We start from the raw sequence: 17042 nt of genomic DNA on the forward strand, positions 1-17042 counted from the left end.
TGTTTCCTTTATACTCGCCACCATTGGCAGGTCATATATTGTACATCTTTGTTTGCTAGTATATCAGTACCTCCCAAGAAAGAATCTAAGCTCCACAGAGATAGGGATTTTTGTCTGTTTCCTTTACTAGTTTTTTCCAGTGCCTAGCACTGTGCCTGGCACATGATAAGGTACTCAACAAGCATTCTGCATACGTCCTCAGATCATGCTTCATTCCTGTTTACGGGCGGGGGGCGGGGGATGCTGAAGGGGAAGCCTCTTTCCTGAGATCACACAGCTGGTCCCCATGTGCTTCTTCCCAACATGTGCTCACCCCCCACATGACGAGGACTGTCCCCTCCACAGAGTCGCTGCAGGCATGATACTGCCTCTCCTCCACGGCCCCCTTGTGTCTTCAGGCAGAGGACTTCCAGAGCATGGCCAGCTCCCGCAAAAGCACGATCACCGAATCCTTAAGACGCCAGACGATGGGCGGCGTAACGTCTGAAATGACAGCACCTCCTTCCCGTTTCAGCCAGAAAAGCTCAGAAAGTACAGATTCTGCATGAACTCCGGGTGCAAGCCCATTGCATCCTGGGTTGGTGGACAGTCGGGTAAGCCACCTCTCTGCCCGCCAGAGCTGTGAAAACAAGCTCAACCTGTTATTCTGACCTACGATGGAGGGTGAAGATTCCGGCAAATAAAGGTTGGGCTTTTAGCAGATTTCTCATTGTTATGGTCAAGACATTAAGCTTTAAGTTTAATTTTGACAAGAGATATAGAACAGAAAGAAAAGTGTTTCAAATATTAGCTAATGGTCAGGTTAAAAAAAAAAAACCTTTTCTTTTTCAAGAATGAATTTGGAAGTACTGGTAAGTTTTTTTTAAAAAAACTATGGTAAAATAGACATCAAGTAAAATTGACCATCTTAACCATTTATCTATCTATCTATCAGTTTATTTATTTGGCTGCATCAGATCTTCGTTGTATCATGTGGGATCTTTCCTTGCAGCGCACACGCACTCTCTAGCAGCGTGCAGGCTCAGTGGTTGTACTGTATGGGCTTAGTTGCTCTGTGGCTTGTGGGATCTTAACTCCTCACTCAGGGATGCTCCCAAGCATTGCGAGGCGGATTCTTAACCACTGAACCACCAGGAAAACCTCCGTCTTAACCATTTTTACATGTACAGTTCAGTAGTGTCAAATACGTACACACTGTTGTACAACTGATCTCCAGAACTTTTTCATCTTATGAAACTGAAACTTGGTACCCACTGAACATCTTTCCCTTCTCCCCTCCTCCCAGCCCCTGGAAACCACCATTCTACTTCCTGTATCCATGAATTTGATGATAGATGCCTCAAAGAATGGAATCATCCTTTTTGTGTCTGCCTTATTTCACTCAGCATCATTTCTCACAGTTCATCCATGTTGCCGAATGGACACATTTTTTCAGACCCACTTCTGTACAGGCTTTGTTTGATTGGGCTGAGCCTAAAATCCAGGGCCTATTTTTAGAGATGTTTGATTTTTTCATGAGCATTTTGTCTGCATTTATAATATGTGAAAAAGAATGCTTTGCTTATAACCACCCTGTTCAAACAGCGGGGCTTACCACAGAGCACTGCTTTTCCATTTAATTATACTTTTTCCATTAAAATAAAATCATTTATTAAGACAATTAATCATCAATAAATAGAGAACAGTATTTAACTGAGATGGTCTGTGCCCTGTGTGTTTTAGAGTAGTGGTTGTCAAACTGCCCCCAGCTCCTTAGAGACATGTCAGGGGCCACCGAGGAAGGGATTGGGCGAGTGAAATGCCCCCCTCACCCGCCTCCGCCTTTAGTCAGAGCAGCTCCAGTTGTCTGTCTCATACTGTGGGCTTCTGCATAATATTTTCTTCGGATAAAAAGTTTCCATGGTGAGGTGTCATTAGTGCTATCCATCAAATATTCTGGCCCTCCCTACCTCTAGAGATATTGGAGAGTTGTGCTTCCTGAATTCCTGATGGTCGGGAAAAGCCACGGGACTGATTCTGGCCAACGAAGGTGTCATTGTGGTCTGAAGCATTTAATTCCCAATGAAATCCCCTCCAGGTCACCCTCTTCCCTGCTGTGTCCTTTCGCCATGGTGTTATGGACTGCATGCTATGTCTCCCCATATTCATGTGCTGAGACCCCAGTCCTCAGTGTGATGATATTTGGAGATGAGAACAATGGGAGTTCTCGTGATGGAACTGATGCTCTTGTAAGAAGAGATAAGAGAAACCTTGCTTCCCTCTGCTCTAGGTTATGTGAGGACACAGCAAGGAGACAACCGTCTATGAGCCGGGAAGAATTCTATCATTAGACACTGAGACTGCCAGCACCTTGATCTTGAACTCCCCAGCCTTCAGAATAGTGTGAAATAAAAACATGTTGCTTTAAGCCACTGAAATTTGAGAGCCGATATGTCACTGCAGCATAACCTGGCCTGTCCTGACCGATACACATAGCTTTTAAAAAATGCGAAAACCGTTGTTTGGGGAATATAGAAATGCTTAGGTCGATCCAGGCACCTCTTCACTAATCTTTAACACATCTACACACTGCTTAATCAAGTCTTGCTTTCTGTGGCCTTACGTTGAGCTAGGGTTTTCTTCTCTTTTCTTTCTCTTAGATGTTCACCCTTTACACTCGTCTGGGACTTGAGAAGTTTCTGGAGTTTCACCAAATAGTTAACTTTTGCAGCTTTTCTGATGCTGCAGATTTTAACTTTACCCAGGAGAAGAATTCTTTGATTGTCACGGATATTCTCATTCAGCTCTGTAATACTTTCCCCCAGCTTTCTAGTCCTATCTCAGCTATTTATAAGGAGGGGGGGAAAGTTCCACATCCATTTCTTCTAGCCTCGTGGTGAAGCCATACTGAGAGACGGAGAGAAACGGAAGGAAGACGAGGAGGGAGAGGGAGGCAGGAGCCAAGAACACTTCTGACAGCTGGGGTATGTTGCTGATCTCCTTTTCTAACCATGGGCTTCAGAGCTAGTGGGGTTCTCCTGCCTGAGACTCACGTGATGGGCTTGTCCAAAATGCACGTTGCTGTTCAGTCCACACTGGGAATATTGAGCTGATTCCCATACACACTAAAGCTTGACTAATGTTGTTAAAAATCATTCTGATCACCCCAGCTGTCCACATATACAGCACCAAAAATGTTCTTTTCTTTGTAATATTGGACAATTCCACTTTTTTTGGCCTAGTCTCAGTATCCAAAAAATAAAATTTTGTTTAAAAAAATTGTTGTAGTCATTAAATTCGCAGCCCACATCAAAACTCAGCTTTTTTAATATATGGTTAAACAAAACATACCGGTATTTTGAAATGGAGAAAAATGTTCACATTTTGTGCACTTATTTTTATATAATTTAAACTTGCATTCTTAATTTAAAGCCATGCACAAAAGCAGACAGACAAAGACAACCTTGAGTAACTGATTGCAATGAAGCCAAGTGAGCATCAGTGAAACAGGTCCTGGGCCCCCAGGATTATTATAGAAGCAAGACATTGGTCATTGATACTGATCGTCAGTTACATGTCCCAAACTTGACACGTATTATCTCATGTGATCCTTGTAACTGCTCTTGGAAGGAGGAATTATTGTGCTTATTTTACTAGATTCAGAGAGATCAAGTCACTTGCCCAAGGCCACACAGCTGGGAAACAGCAGAACGTGATTTATGACTTACACCTCCAGCCATTGGCCTTCACAATCCATGCCCCAAGCCATTTGCCTTATGAGGAACTATTTGAGACATCTGAGGAGCAGAGGAACAGGAGAGGGTAAACTTCAGGCAGATTGGGAAAAATGGCCCAGAGGGTATCTTTCACCCAGACCAAATCGTTCTTAATTTGCAAGACAAACCTCAGGTTATGGCATGAGAAATATGGAAAGACTGGATTGCACACTAGCACCTCCCTCTGAAGAGTATTGGCCTGATCAGGGGGAAAAAGCCACTTTGAATATGGATGTTATTTCATTTGGTCAAAGTAGGTCAGAGGAGCTGGGGTATGCTGGTGCTGTGTTGGGAGGAGGAAATTAAAGTAAGATGGAAAGAACACAATGATGCCACAGCGTTTCTGTTCACCTGGGTAATATCACAACCCTCCATCGAGGCAGCGACATTCACAGTTCTGATATGAAATGTCACCAGGACACGCTGGCATACACAGCCCATCTCAGAAATAACTGCTAACGTGGAAAAAATTCTATGTGTTGTTGTATTTCCAATTTTATTCCTACAGGACTGGGATGGAAGGAAATAAGCTAGAGAGGATGTCCTCTCCTTCACGGTCATTATTAACTGAAGATGCACATTCGGGTGCATCCCCTGCACTGAGGGGAAAGCCTCTGGACTTTCCATAACCAGCACCTCGCTCCATGTACCCACACAACCAGCCTCACCTATGGTTTTATTAATATTCCTTGATTTAGATTTTAATTTAGTTGTGTGTATAACTCCCCTCTCTGCCTATATCTTCTTCAGCAAGTTGCAAGAAGTGGGGACCTAATAAATGCTTATTAATAATGGTTTTCTGTTGTGGATTTTCTATCCTTATGATGAATTGTCATTGGAGGAGAAATGCTTTGCAATAATATGTGTCAACATTTTAATGAGAACTACTATGTGGAGTGTCTGCAAAGAGCTATTCCAATGTAAGTTATTGAGATACCATAGCATTAATTTTTAGGGATGATATATATTAATATTTGTGTCAGGGGCTGGAGGGTACCCTTGTTCCTGGGGAGGCTGAATCATAACCTGAATGTCTTGCTACTTGGCATGCAGGGGGCACCTCCAAAATGGCATGGTTGTCTTGCTGATTGAGTGGTGTAGATCATGCAAATTCCTTGTGATGGTTTACACTTTAATCCTTCTCTCATGGTAATATAATGGTAATTGGTGTCTTTAATCTACTGTGCTATTTAATGCCCTGAGACTTCTGGTAATTTCACACAACCCATCCGCCAGGCTTCTCTGTCCATGGAATTCTCCAGGCAAGTATACCAGAGTGGGTTGCCTTCCCTCCTCCAGGGGATCTTCCTGACCCAGGGATCAAACCCAGGTCTCCTGCGTTGCAGGCAGGGTCTTTACCATCTGAGCCGCCAGTGAAGGCCATCCAACCCTAACCTCTGCTGTGTATTTTCTCTGGGAAAGAAAAATGTTCCTTTCTCTCAGGCACCCCAGCTTTTAAAGAAGCAGAATGACGTAGACTCCATCCTACTGGGTGTGTCCCAAACTGGAGAGAGGTTTTGCCTGTCTGAATTCTGAGTCCCTTGGCTTTCACACTTTTCCTAAGGAATTCTTAAGGTCACTGAGTTAATTTGTCTACGGGATTTCCTTTGCTGAAACTCCATCACTCCAGACTTTGAAGCGTTTGAGGGCTGAGATGAGCCCAGCACGGAGGTAAGGGCAGTTCCTTCCTAAATTTGGCACTTCTGGAACCCCACTTGAGAAGCACAGAAACACAATGCTTAGCATGTGCCACCAATGTAAGGAGAGGACATGGATAAAGGAGGAGGGGAAGGTGCAGGCTCCTCAGCTCCGATCCGTTCCTGAGCTGGGTACCCTTGAACTCGGTCTGTCTCCCAGCTCCCAACCCTCCTGGAGCACAAAAATGTCAGTGCAGCATCTTAAATGAAAACCAATAATGTATGTATCACCCTCCCGTGGAAACAAATGACCGTAGCAGAATGGGAGAAATAAACTCGCCAAGCACATAAATAACCATTATGTGCATCTCTGCATGACTGTGAGGTATTGGATCTGGAACCTGACAGAACATTACAAAGATTTGTAAATGGCTGTGGCTGTCGAGGTGGGAAACAGCAAACCACATATCTCCAGTGTTTTTGAATTTGTTTTATTTTTGTCAGAACGAAGTACCTAACCTTGATCTTTGCTTTGTTGAATGGAAACAAGATTCCAGTGGGTGTCCGTACTTTCCTAGCTACAGATAGGATGCTATGGGAATGCAGTGTGTCCAGGTCCTGGAGCAATCAATCCTGTGTCTGAAGGTACTCCCTGTGTATGTGGACAAGGGAGAAAGGCGGCAAGGGAAGACGCTTGAGCAGCTGTGGCTCTCGACTCCCCGTGTAGACCCGCCGGAAAGGAGACGCGCACGTGGAGACCCGCAGCAGCGCAGGGGGAGGGGGCGCCGGGCAGAGCAGCCTATCTCTCAGGCAAAGGCGGATTATCTCTCACAGAGCTTACTCAGATGTTTCACTCTCCTTTGCTCCTCCTCTGCTTCCCTTTCTTTCCCGGATCTTGAGCATCGATCAGGAGCGGTCCATCTCCAGCACGCCCATCCTCACATCCCTCCGGACAGCCACAGGGGTCACACAGGTCCCTCCTCGCAGGTCCCGTCACTCTTTCCCCCTCACACGTGGTCTCCGAGCATTTCCCTCCAAGTGCTCCTGAACCTCTGAGCAGCGGGAGAAGCTGTCTCTCAGGATGGAACTTACTCTCCATGCAGAGTAGAACCCGGACAGCCCAGCTAGTTTCTCTCTAGTTCTCCACACATAGGAGGTGCTCAAAATATTTTTGAAACGTTGAGGCGCTTTAGTTCATCTGTTTCATTCTTTGCCCCACTCGTTAGCAAAAGCATAACTAGCTAAAGTTAGAAAATAAGCCAGCAACCCAAGTGCATGTTAGTGGTCTAAGAAATCAACAATGTACAGTTTTGAGAAATTGTATGAGGCTAGTTTATATCCACTAAAATAACATTTTAACGACATGGAAGGAACAACTGTTCATAATAGAAAATCTGACAAATAAACTAAGTCAAAGAAATTTAAATCATAAATCGTTCTGCTCCTTATATACACTATCATCATTTTTAATATATGAAACTTCCTGTCATGTTTGGAAAAATATAAATGTATCTTTACAATAATTTCTTTTCCTTCCTTCCTTTTTACCCTTCTTTTCTTTTTTTCTTCCTTCCTTCTTCGCTCCCTTCCTTTTTCCTTTCTTTCCTCTATTTAAGCAAAATTAGTATCACTCAATGCAGTTTCATAACCCACATTTTTTCACTTAAAAATTCATGCTGAGCATCTTTCCAGATAAATGTCTACAATCTAGTGCTCAGAAATGAGTTTCTAGTTTTCCATCAGGATGCAATTTTCTCTTCGGGTCAAATGCTAGATGGTAACAAACCAACATCTTTCAGAAAATGCTTTCACATAAGGCATTTTAAAAAGAGCTATCCACTGTTCCTCATCTTCACCTCTCCTCCTCTCCTCAAATAACTAAGAAGTTAAAAATGTCTGCTACCATTGAGATGACATTTAAATATCAATGGTTTTATTGGTAGGAAGTTTGTGATTGTGTAAAAAAAAAAAAGGAGGCTTTCAACTGTTCTGTGAAGGTGTTCTAGAGGTTTTGGGAAGTGGGAGGGAGAAATCTTGAAGGATGAAAGCAGAGAGCAGTGTCCTCTTGTCAGTGGAATTGCAGCAACTTGGGGTGCACCAGCTTCTTAGGATTAGTGTTGGCCCTGGATTTTGGAAAGGCTGCCCCTTACCACAGCAGGAGGCCTGAATTGGTGCAGTTTGGAGACTACGTGGAGACAGACCCAAGGCTCCCAGAGTCTCTGCATTTTCTGCAGCACAGCTGACAGAGTCTGGCCCCCAGACCATTTTCCTTGGAGGTGACAAGAACAGTCAGATCTACAACTCTTAGAACACTGCTTCTGTAAGGCAGGAAAGAGGAAACCGACACTGAAGGGTTTTCTGGAGAAGATGCTTCCAGGAAGCCAGAATGAGTCAAGGTCAGTGGTCTGAACCCATTCTTGGCCATTGAACAGAGCACTGAAGCCTGGGGTCACAGAGCACAACAGAGTAGGACCATAGCCAGCCTTCCCTTTAACTGACGACTTCTCCTTTGAAGCCTCACCAGAGTGCAGATGGAGACCCAAAGTATGGCTTTAGGTCTGCCTGACCTGCCTGTTGATTTCACAGAGGCACGGCATCTTACATCCAAGGTGAGCATTTTGATGCCCCGGCCTATAGGGAGGGCCACCTGCAATGAAACCAGGCCCTAAAGCAGCTGACTCCCCTGCTCAAGTGATTTCTTAGGAAGGAGGTTGTTCAAGGACCTCTGGCAAGCTTTCCAGTGGCTCATGACCTGAGTAAGTCATGGGGTTAGTAAGCCCTAACCCCTTGTGCTACTGGAAGATGATCTCTGGCCTCGTCTTCAGTATAAAAGCATGCTCTCTTTGCAAAATTCTGCCTTGGTACCATCCTTGTCTTGGCCAGGGATTGCTGCTCTGTTGCTGGCAAAGTGGCAACAGTAATCTCACATTCAGTTCAGTTCAGTTGCTCAGTCGTGTCTGGCTCTTTGCGACCCCATGAACTGCAGCACGCCAGGACTCCCTGTCCATCACCAACTCCCGGAGTCTACCCAAACCCATGTCCATTGAGTTGGTGATGCCATCCAACCATCTCATCCTCTGTCGTCCCCTTCTCCTCCTGCCCTCAATCTTTCCCAGCATCAAGGTCTTTTCAAATGAGTCAGCTCTTTGCATCAGGTGGCCAAAATATTGGAGTTTCAGCTTCAACATCAGTCCTTCCAGTGAACATCCAGGACTGATCTCCTTTAGGATGGACTGGTTGGATCTCCTTGTAGTCCAAGGGACTCTCAAGAGTCTTCTCCAACACCACAGTTCAAAAGCATCAAATCCTCTGCACTCAGCTTTCTTTATGGTCCAACTCTCACATCCATACATGACCCCTGGAAAAACCAGAGGAAAAAGCCTTGACTATGCAGACCTTTGTTGACAAAGTAATGTCTCTGCTTTTTAATATGCTGTCTAGGTTGGTCATAACTTTCCTTCCAAGGAGTAAGCATCTACACATGTTAGGGGAAGGAAAAAAAATTTAAATGTTAGGCGCCAGAGGCATCTCACAGAATGGAAGAGCAGAAATGCAGCTAGATCTCATGAAGTCTTGTCACATGTAAATTACTGATGTGTTTGATGTGAGTAAACAGAATAGACAACATCAACAGACCAGCAAAGCAACGACAAAACCACCACCAAGAAAAAAAAAAACAACTAGTAATATTGCCTTAAATGGTTAAAAGTCTTATTTTTCTCATGAAATAATTTCAAAAGTAGGCCATCATCCACGTCATTAGGAATTCAGAGGTGAGATTTCTGTCCTCATGTTTGCAATGTGGCTGCTGCCCATCCAAGCACAGAATCTGTGTCCCAGTCTAGAAGAGGGGGTGCTGGGATGAGGGTCTTGGTGGCTCAGTGGTAAAGAATCTGCCTGCAGTGCAGAAGATGTGGGTCCAACCCTTGGGTCGGGAAGATCCCCTGGAGAAGGGAATGGCAACCCACTCCAGTATTCTTATCTGGAGAATCCCATGGACAGAGGAGCCTGGCAGGCTATGGTCCATGAGGTCACAAAGAGTTGGACAGGTTTTAGTGACTAAACCACCATCAAACCAGGGACAAAGGGTTTAAAGTGAAGAGGGAGGTTGGACACAGCTAACTTTTTGGAAGGCTCTCCTAGAGGCTCTACCTGATGACTTCTCATTGGTATGAATGTAGTCACTAGGCCACTGGAAAGGAAGATGAGAGAAAGATCAGTGGAGAGGAAGGTGAAGAAACTACTTTTTTACTGGACATATGGCTACCTGGAGTGTAGTCTGATAGCAACTGGTGACGAAGATTAATCAAGGGTTACTGTGTACTAGTTATCTCCAATCTCTTGATGTATAACAATTTACCCCAAATCTTGTGATTTAAAATAATCACCTCTTTTTTTTCTCATGACCCTGTAGGGGCAGGGCTTAGGATGAATGGTTTATCTCAGTCTTGCAATGTCTGGGGCTTCAGCTGTGGTGGTAATTTTGTTCCTAAGTCATGTCTTACTTTTTGGGACCCCATGGCCTACAGCCCACCAGGCTCCTCTGTCCATGGGATTTTCCAGGCAAGAATGATGGAGTGGATTGCCATTTCCTTCTCCAGAGGATCTTCCCGATTCAGGGATCGAACCTGGGTCTCCTGCATTTTAGGCAGATTCTTTACCCACTGAGCCACCAGGGGCTTCAGCTGGAATGGCTTAAAAATGAGCCGACTCTTCCTTCTTATCACCCAGGGTGTCTGGACTGGGGCTGGAGGATCCAAGACGGCCTCACACACATGTCTGGGGCTGCGGGTGGCAGTGGGCCAAGGCCCCTCAGCTCCCCATCACATATATTCTCTCCAGCTTGTGGTCTGTCCTCATTCCATAACCTAGCTCTTGCCTCTTGACACAGTCATTGGCTTCCCAGGGGGTGGAAACAGAAGCTGCAGGGCCGCTGAAGGAAGGCCTGTCCTAGGCATCACATCACACAGCACCATCCTCCAGGTGTGCTGGTCAGACTTGAAAAGTGAGTCAGAGGTCAGCTGGAATTCTAGGGGAAGGCAAACAGACCCCACCTCCTGATGGGGAGGCAGCCCCCACCACGCACGGAGAGTATGAGGCGGGAGGAGCTGCTGACTTGGCTTATGCAGAGACTCTGCCCCGCCGGCCGGCCCTGGGCACTGAGGCCGCTCTCCTTCCCTTCTCTCCATGTGGCACTTCGCCTCTGGTCTCTCTACAGATCTGTGGATTCTTTCTGGCTCCATTCATTTATAGATGAGGCTCCTATTACCCATAAAAGTGTGTTTCCCTAAATAGCAGAGGACCAGCATCAAACATCATTCAGTCTGACCACGTGATGGGGATTGTGTGTGTAGATAATCACTAGCTTTACCAAAATGCTGTACAGATGTCCTGGTCCAGAAGGACAGGTGAGAGAGGTCTACTCACCTCCCTAAATTTGAAAACAACTGAAGTAGAGGTTCTTAATCTGAAATCCAAAGAATGTGTGAACCCCTTTATATTGTATACAAATTTTAGAACATGTGTTCATTTTTCTGCAGCTGGCATCAGCAAACTCCCAATGGGGACTCTGAACAACCTCACTCACCCACCGTTCATCACCTACCATACACCCACCACCAACAGGCAAGACCTACTGAGAATGGACAGGGCGTCCCTGGTGGCTCAGGTAAAGAACCTGCCTGCCAATGCAGGAGATGTGGGTTCAGTCCCTGAGTGGGGAAGATCTGCTGGAGAAGGAAATGGCAACCCCCTCCAATATTCTTGCCTGGGAAATCCCATGGGCAGAGGAGCTTAGAGGGCTACAGTCCATGGGGTCACAAAGAGTCAGACAGGACTTAGCAACTACACAACAACAACATCGAGAATCGACATACAGCCAGGGGGTGTGATGACTGAATGCTGGAAGGAGACCTATGGGGGTCACTTTTCTGCAAGGCTCCTCTCGTCGGGGGTGCCTGAATCTGGCATGTGAGGGACAGATGTGAAAACCATCACTATCAGAAAGTCAGTTCACAGGGGTCTGGAATGCACAAAAGCACGCGGCCAGGACTGGTGGCTGAGCGTTCTTTTGCTGCTGACACAGAGGAGACAGACAGGGTTTCGAGCTTGATAATTGCAGCCAAGTAAGGAAATGGCAACCCATTCCAGCATTCTTGCCTGGAGAATCCCATGGACGGAGGAGCTTGGTGGGCTACAGTCCATGGGTCGCAAAGAGTCGCACACGACTGAGCGAATTCACTTTCACAAAGCACGTCTGCTTTGCTGCTTCCCCGAGGGCTCATTGAGAGGTTGCAACCAGGTACTGCCAGCTTTGCTGTGTCCTAGACACACCTGGACTCAGCAGTCAGCCTCCCAGCAGGTGGGACCCCTCAAATTCACTGGGCCATTGGCCCCTCCTGTGTCCCAGAATGGGGACTATGAGAAGCAGGGGGCGCTGGGCCATGCCAAGGGGCTCCCTCCACCCCCAGCGACCCCCTTCCTTCTCTCCCAACTGTGGCTGCAGCAAGCGGGATAAGCCCTGCCAATTGTCAACAGGCAGTCTCTTCCCACTAAGCCTTCTGCCTAAGGTACTTTTATAAGTGTACTATTCTTAGACCTCAGATTCTCATGAGAGATCTGGCTCTCTGCTGGGTGTCCCTTGACCTCCATTGCTAACACTTCTGCTGCTTTATGCTCTGCACTGGGAGTTTGGATCAGATTTACCCAGTAAAGACCCATGAAGCACCCTGCTAGAAGGGATGAACCTGGAGTGCAAACGATGAGGGAAACAGAGAATTCTTCCTCCAATCATGTGCCCTCCTGTCCCCTTCACTAAGGCTGATCTTGGAGAACTAATTTCTGCTAGGTAAATAGCAATGCGGACATCAATTTCCTGTCCATGGCTGCAGCTTCCACAGTTCCCATCTTTCATTCAAACATGTGAATGCTTTGCCTAAATAGCACGTTTCTCATTTAGCATACCTTGAAAGACTGCTATGTCACTTAGTCACAATCGTGTGCAGACTGTCTGTGCAAGCCTGGGATGGCTCCGTGGAGGCGCGTCACAGCAGCGAAAGGAGATGCTTCAGCATGCCCGGCAGACTCCCAGGAGAGAAATCAGCTTCCGAAACTCGACTTTGAAAACCTGAATGCTGAGGAACGAGTTTGGAAACTCACATGAATCCATCTAGAAAGTCATTATTATTTTTTAAAGATGCATTAAAAAGAGTTTTGGGAAGAGACCAAAGGTTTGCACGTCTCCATCTAAAGGGAGTTTTCAGTTGACTTCTTAGCTGTACCCAGGAAATCTGAAGGCAGCCTCAGAAGTTACTTGCATTGAGAGAACAGCATTGAAACATGTATATTACCATATGTAAAATAGAAAAACAGTGAGAGTTTGTTGCGTGAAGCAGGGTACCCAAAGCCAGTGCTCCGGGATAGGGTGTGGGAGGGAGGTGGTGGGGAGCTTCAGGATGGAGGGCCACGTGTATACCTATGGCCAATTCATGTTGATATATGGTGAAAACCATCACAATATTGTAAAGCAATTATCCTCCAATTAAAAGAAATATTTTTTTAAGAAATGAAAAAAAAAAAAAAGTTACCTGCATCCCTGAGGCCCAGGTGACTCAGTGGGTGCAACCATTTCTAGTATTCTAAACTTTCATATGACTTCTCCCTTGGCTCAGCAGTAGAGATTCCACCTGCAATGCAGGAAATGCAGAAAAGATGGTTCGATTCTGGGTCAGGAAGATCTCCTGGAGGAGGGCATGGCAACCAACTTCAGAATTCTTGCCTGGATAATCCCATGGGCAGAGGAGTTTGTTGGGCCTTAGTCCATGGGATCACAAAGAGTTGGACATGCCTGAGCTTGCACACACGCAAACTTTCATATATATTTCTATATGTGGTTCATCCAGAAACCCTATGCAGCATTTATTATGAGTTACATTTTTCCGGTGCAGAAACTGAGGCTCAGGGAAACTGGGATGTTTACCCAAAGCCACACAGCTGGGAAGGGGCAAAGCCCCGTGTCTGCAGTTCTTCTGAATAGCATCCAGGATACAGTTCGCTTCCCACCATGGCACCCTACTCTCAGATACCTAAATCTGAAATCCAGCCTTTTCCAAGAAGACCTAGGAAGCTGAATGCTAGGATCAGAGGAATCTCATCCTCCATTGCCTTTTCCTTTGGCATTGACTGGATGTATCTTATTCTACAGTCTCTGAGCCAGCAGAGGAAAGAGTGATGAGAGTGTTCCGAGATGTAACTAACTAATGTCTTTAACACGGAGATACCCTGGGTAAAGGTTATATGATACTGATGCTGCTGCTGCTGCTGAGTCGCTTCAGTCGTGTCCGACTCTGTGTGACCCCAGAGACGGCAGCCCACCAGGCTCCCCCGTACCTGGGATTCTCCAGGCAAGAACACTGGAGTGGGTTGCCATTGCCTTCTCCAATGCATGAAAGTGAAAAGTGAAAGTGAAGGCGTTCAGTCACGTCTGACTCTTAGCGACCTCATGGACTGATGCGTACCAGGCTCCTCCGTCCATGGGATTTTCCAGGCAAGAGTACTGGAGTGGGTTGCCATTGCCTTCTCCATTATATGCTACAGTATTCTCCAAATAGTCTATGAATGGTTGTTCTAGCTTTTTAATTGCAAACACCCTTTATGAAACTGAGGGGCAGGTGATGGAGGGAGAGATCGCCTTCTATTCTATCAGATTGCAAAGCAGGGGCCCTGGAGAAGCAAGCTTGCAGCCACGGTGAGTGGTGAGCTCCCCAAACCTGGAAGCTGGGCTCACCTGCGAGCCTGCTCCAGCTGCTTGCATGTGGCTCTCCAGGAGATGCGGGTCTGGTAGCACCACGTGACTGATGGGTGACCTTGGTCGGGAGGCTTGTTTCTTCCCAGTGCAACAGTGTCATGCTGGGAGAGCACCGCCCACTGAGAGCTGATGTCTCAGCCTCTGTGATAAACAAGGATAAACGAATTAGCCAGGAAAAAAAAAACTAATTGAATTTTATAGAGAGGATGTTTTGCTTATCTCGTCTTTGCTAACAAAACCGAGACAGTCCTGGAGTTGTCCTGGCCTTCTCTCCCCTTCTGTTTTACAAAGCGCCCACAATGCATGCCATGGAGAGGTGCCCCAGCAGGAGCTCGTACTGAGGATCACATCCCAGCCTGCTGATTCAAGGCCTCCTCAGAGACCGCCTTTTACTTGCTCTCGAAGCCTTGGGATTACTTTGATATGCTGGCCACGTGACTTAACATCATTTCTAACCAGAATCATAATCCTGAATCACTGATTTAAAAGAGCAGGGTGAGGGAAGGGGAGGAGCTGTACAGCGTGTACACATTCAAGGGACATCTCCACATCTTGAAAATACCCTTCCTTATCTCAGCCTATAGGACACGCACTGCTTCCAGGGCAGGGAGAGCCGGAGGCAGTGACCTCAGAATGGGGAGATGAAATTTGCATACCATGAGGTCGAAAGTGGCAAGTTTTCCATTTCTGTTCATTCAGCTCCACAGTCTGATCTCAGCACGCAGGGGCCCCAAGATGTGCTCCCTGGTGCTATCATCAGAGGCTTTGATGATTCTGCCCTGACCCCAGGGGCCACAAAACAAGACGAGGTCTGCTCAGCTTGGCATAGCGCAGACTGGGCAGGGCTGGGGGCCCAGGAAGAACTGCTGTCATTTGGCCACTGAAAGAGAAGGCAGATCCACTTCAGAAGTTGGAGAGACAGGGAGGGAGAAAGAGAAACCTGGAGCAGAGGAATTGCTTGCAATTCTGCGGGCCTGCAGGCTTTTCCTGAAGAGGTCACACCAGCATGATGTGACGGGGGTGGAGATGATGAGCAGCTGGCTCCTGGGAGAGGAGGAGCCGGGGAAACGGCTGAAACAAGGACACTGAGACACAGGATCGATGATTTCCTCTAAGAAAATTCCTGCTCAGTGGCCTCGGGTGGTCACTGTTACGATGGGGTCCAGGAAGCTGAGCCCACCCACCCAATCTGCCTTGACCAGGATCAAATGCACCTTCTGGGACTCTAACTCAAGTGTCTTACCACTACTGTGTTTCCTCCTTTGATCGCCAAGTACAGCTTAGGAGTGTTTCTGGAAGGATTCTTCCCTCTCCTCTGCTCATCCCCGGCCACCTGTTCCTCCCCTTCTGCTGATAGGGAGTTCTGGGGACTCTGGTACGGTTTTTTAACTTCAGGGCATTCTGTCTGTGACATGTCAAAGTGACATGAAGTCCTGGGAATTCCAGCTCAGAACTCAGGGCCCGAGCTCATCAGGGGTGTCTGGGGTCATAAGTGTGAGGGCAGGGGTGTTGGGGGTGGAGGTGGGGTTCAGGCAAACAGCTCCTGGGTCCCAAGCAGACCCCAGGGGTAGCTTAATCCTGACTGCCTTTTGGCACCGACACGGCACACACAGGCAACATGGGGTTTACTTTGTCTGGCTCTCTTGTTTTCTTGTCCTTCAGAAATGACTGCTGATTCTGGCCAGCCACCCTCGTGGAGTCGTTTTAGATTGATTTTGTGAAGCTAGCAGACAGGGTTAGGCTGTGCCACTCAGTGGAACTGCTGGGGAGGACTTGCTAGAACCGCTAAAGATGTTAGGGTGATGGGTCAGCAGCTGTGGCCGTGGAGTGCGACAAGTCAGCAGAGCTGGGGCCTGGGGCTTTCTAAGTCCTTGGGGCCCTCGAGGTGAAGGCAGCTCAGCCTGTGTCCCATGTGCTTGGATCGCTAAGCACAATCTACACTCCCTGAGGCCTTTCTGTGAACAAGAGACGGCTCCCGTCAATTCTCTTCAAAGCTGCATGAAGAGCAAGCTACTCTCCCCACTTTGCAGAAGAGGCTTCGCTAGGCCATGATGAGACTGAGGATCTCCCTGTGACTGTGCATTAGCAGTAGAAGCAGCAGGACTCAAACCCAGAAATCCGGTATCAGAGCCTGAGGGTCGTAGGAAACACCCCATGGAAGGATGACGTGGCTGCAAGAATGTTGCCAACACCGTGGCATCACTGAGGCACCCCTTCACCACCCATGGGTCCCTTTCCTGTACAAGGGGTTTCCCGAAGGTCCCTTCTGTCTCTAAACATCTAGAAAGTTATAGGTCTGCCGTTGCTGGGGACAAAGTCTTCCTGTAGAGCAGACTGGACAGCCATCGAAAACAGAAGTGGAAGGAGCTCAGATGATATGACGGCCCCAGGCCAAGTGACCACCACAGCTAACACGTTGTGGTACTTGCTAGGTGTTCGAGCATCGAGCTTTTTGTGGGCATGATTCCACTGAATTCTCCCAACAGACCTGTGAGGCAGGAGCTAACACAGCCCCTGTTTGATGCAGCAACTGAAGCCCGGAAAGGCTGATTAACACACTCGAGGCCACACAGCTCCTAGGTGGTGGAGCCTGAGACATCTCTCCCTGCCCTCTCTGCCCACCAAGCACGTTATCTCTGATGCCAGCATACCAAGAGCTCCAGAGAAGACAATAACTGGGCTTAGCACAGAACAGCCTTCCCAAATGCAATTTCTACCACCCGTTGATGATGGATCCTTGGCCTCTGGAGTCTTCCTTTCAGACCACCTGGGGCTGAGGATGGGACCTGAGCATGAGAAAGCAGCCCTGGAAAATGGATCCCCTAAACAGGTGAGTTTCAACAC

This window comes from Ovis canadensis, chromosome 17 (genome assembly GCF_042477335.2).
Source record: "Ovis canadensis isolate MfBH-ARS-UI-01 breed Bighorn chromosome 17, ARS-UI_OviCan_v2, whole genome shotgun sequence".
NCBI lineage: Eukaryota > Metazoa > Chordata > Mammalia > Artiodactyla > Bovidae > Ovis > Ovis canadensis.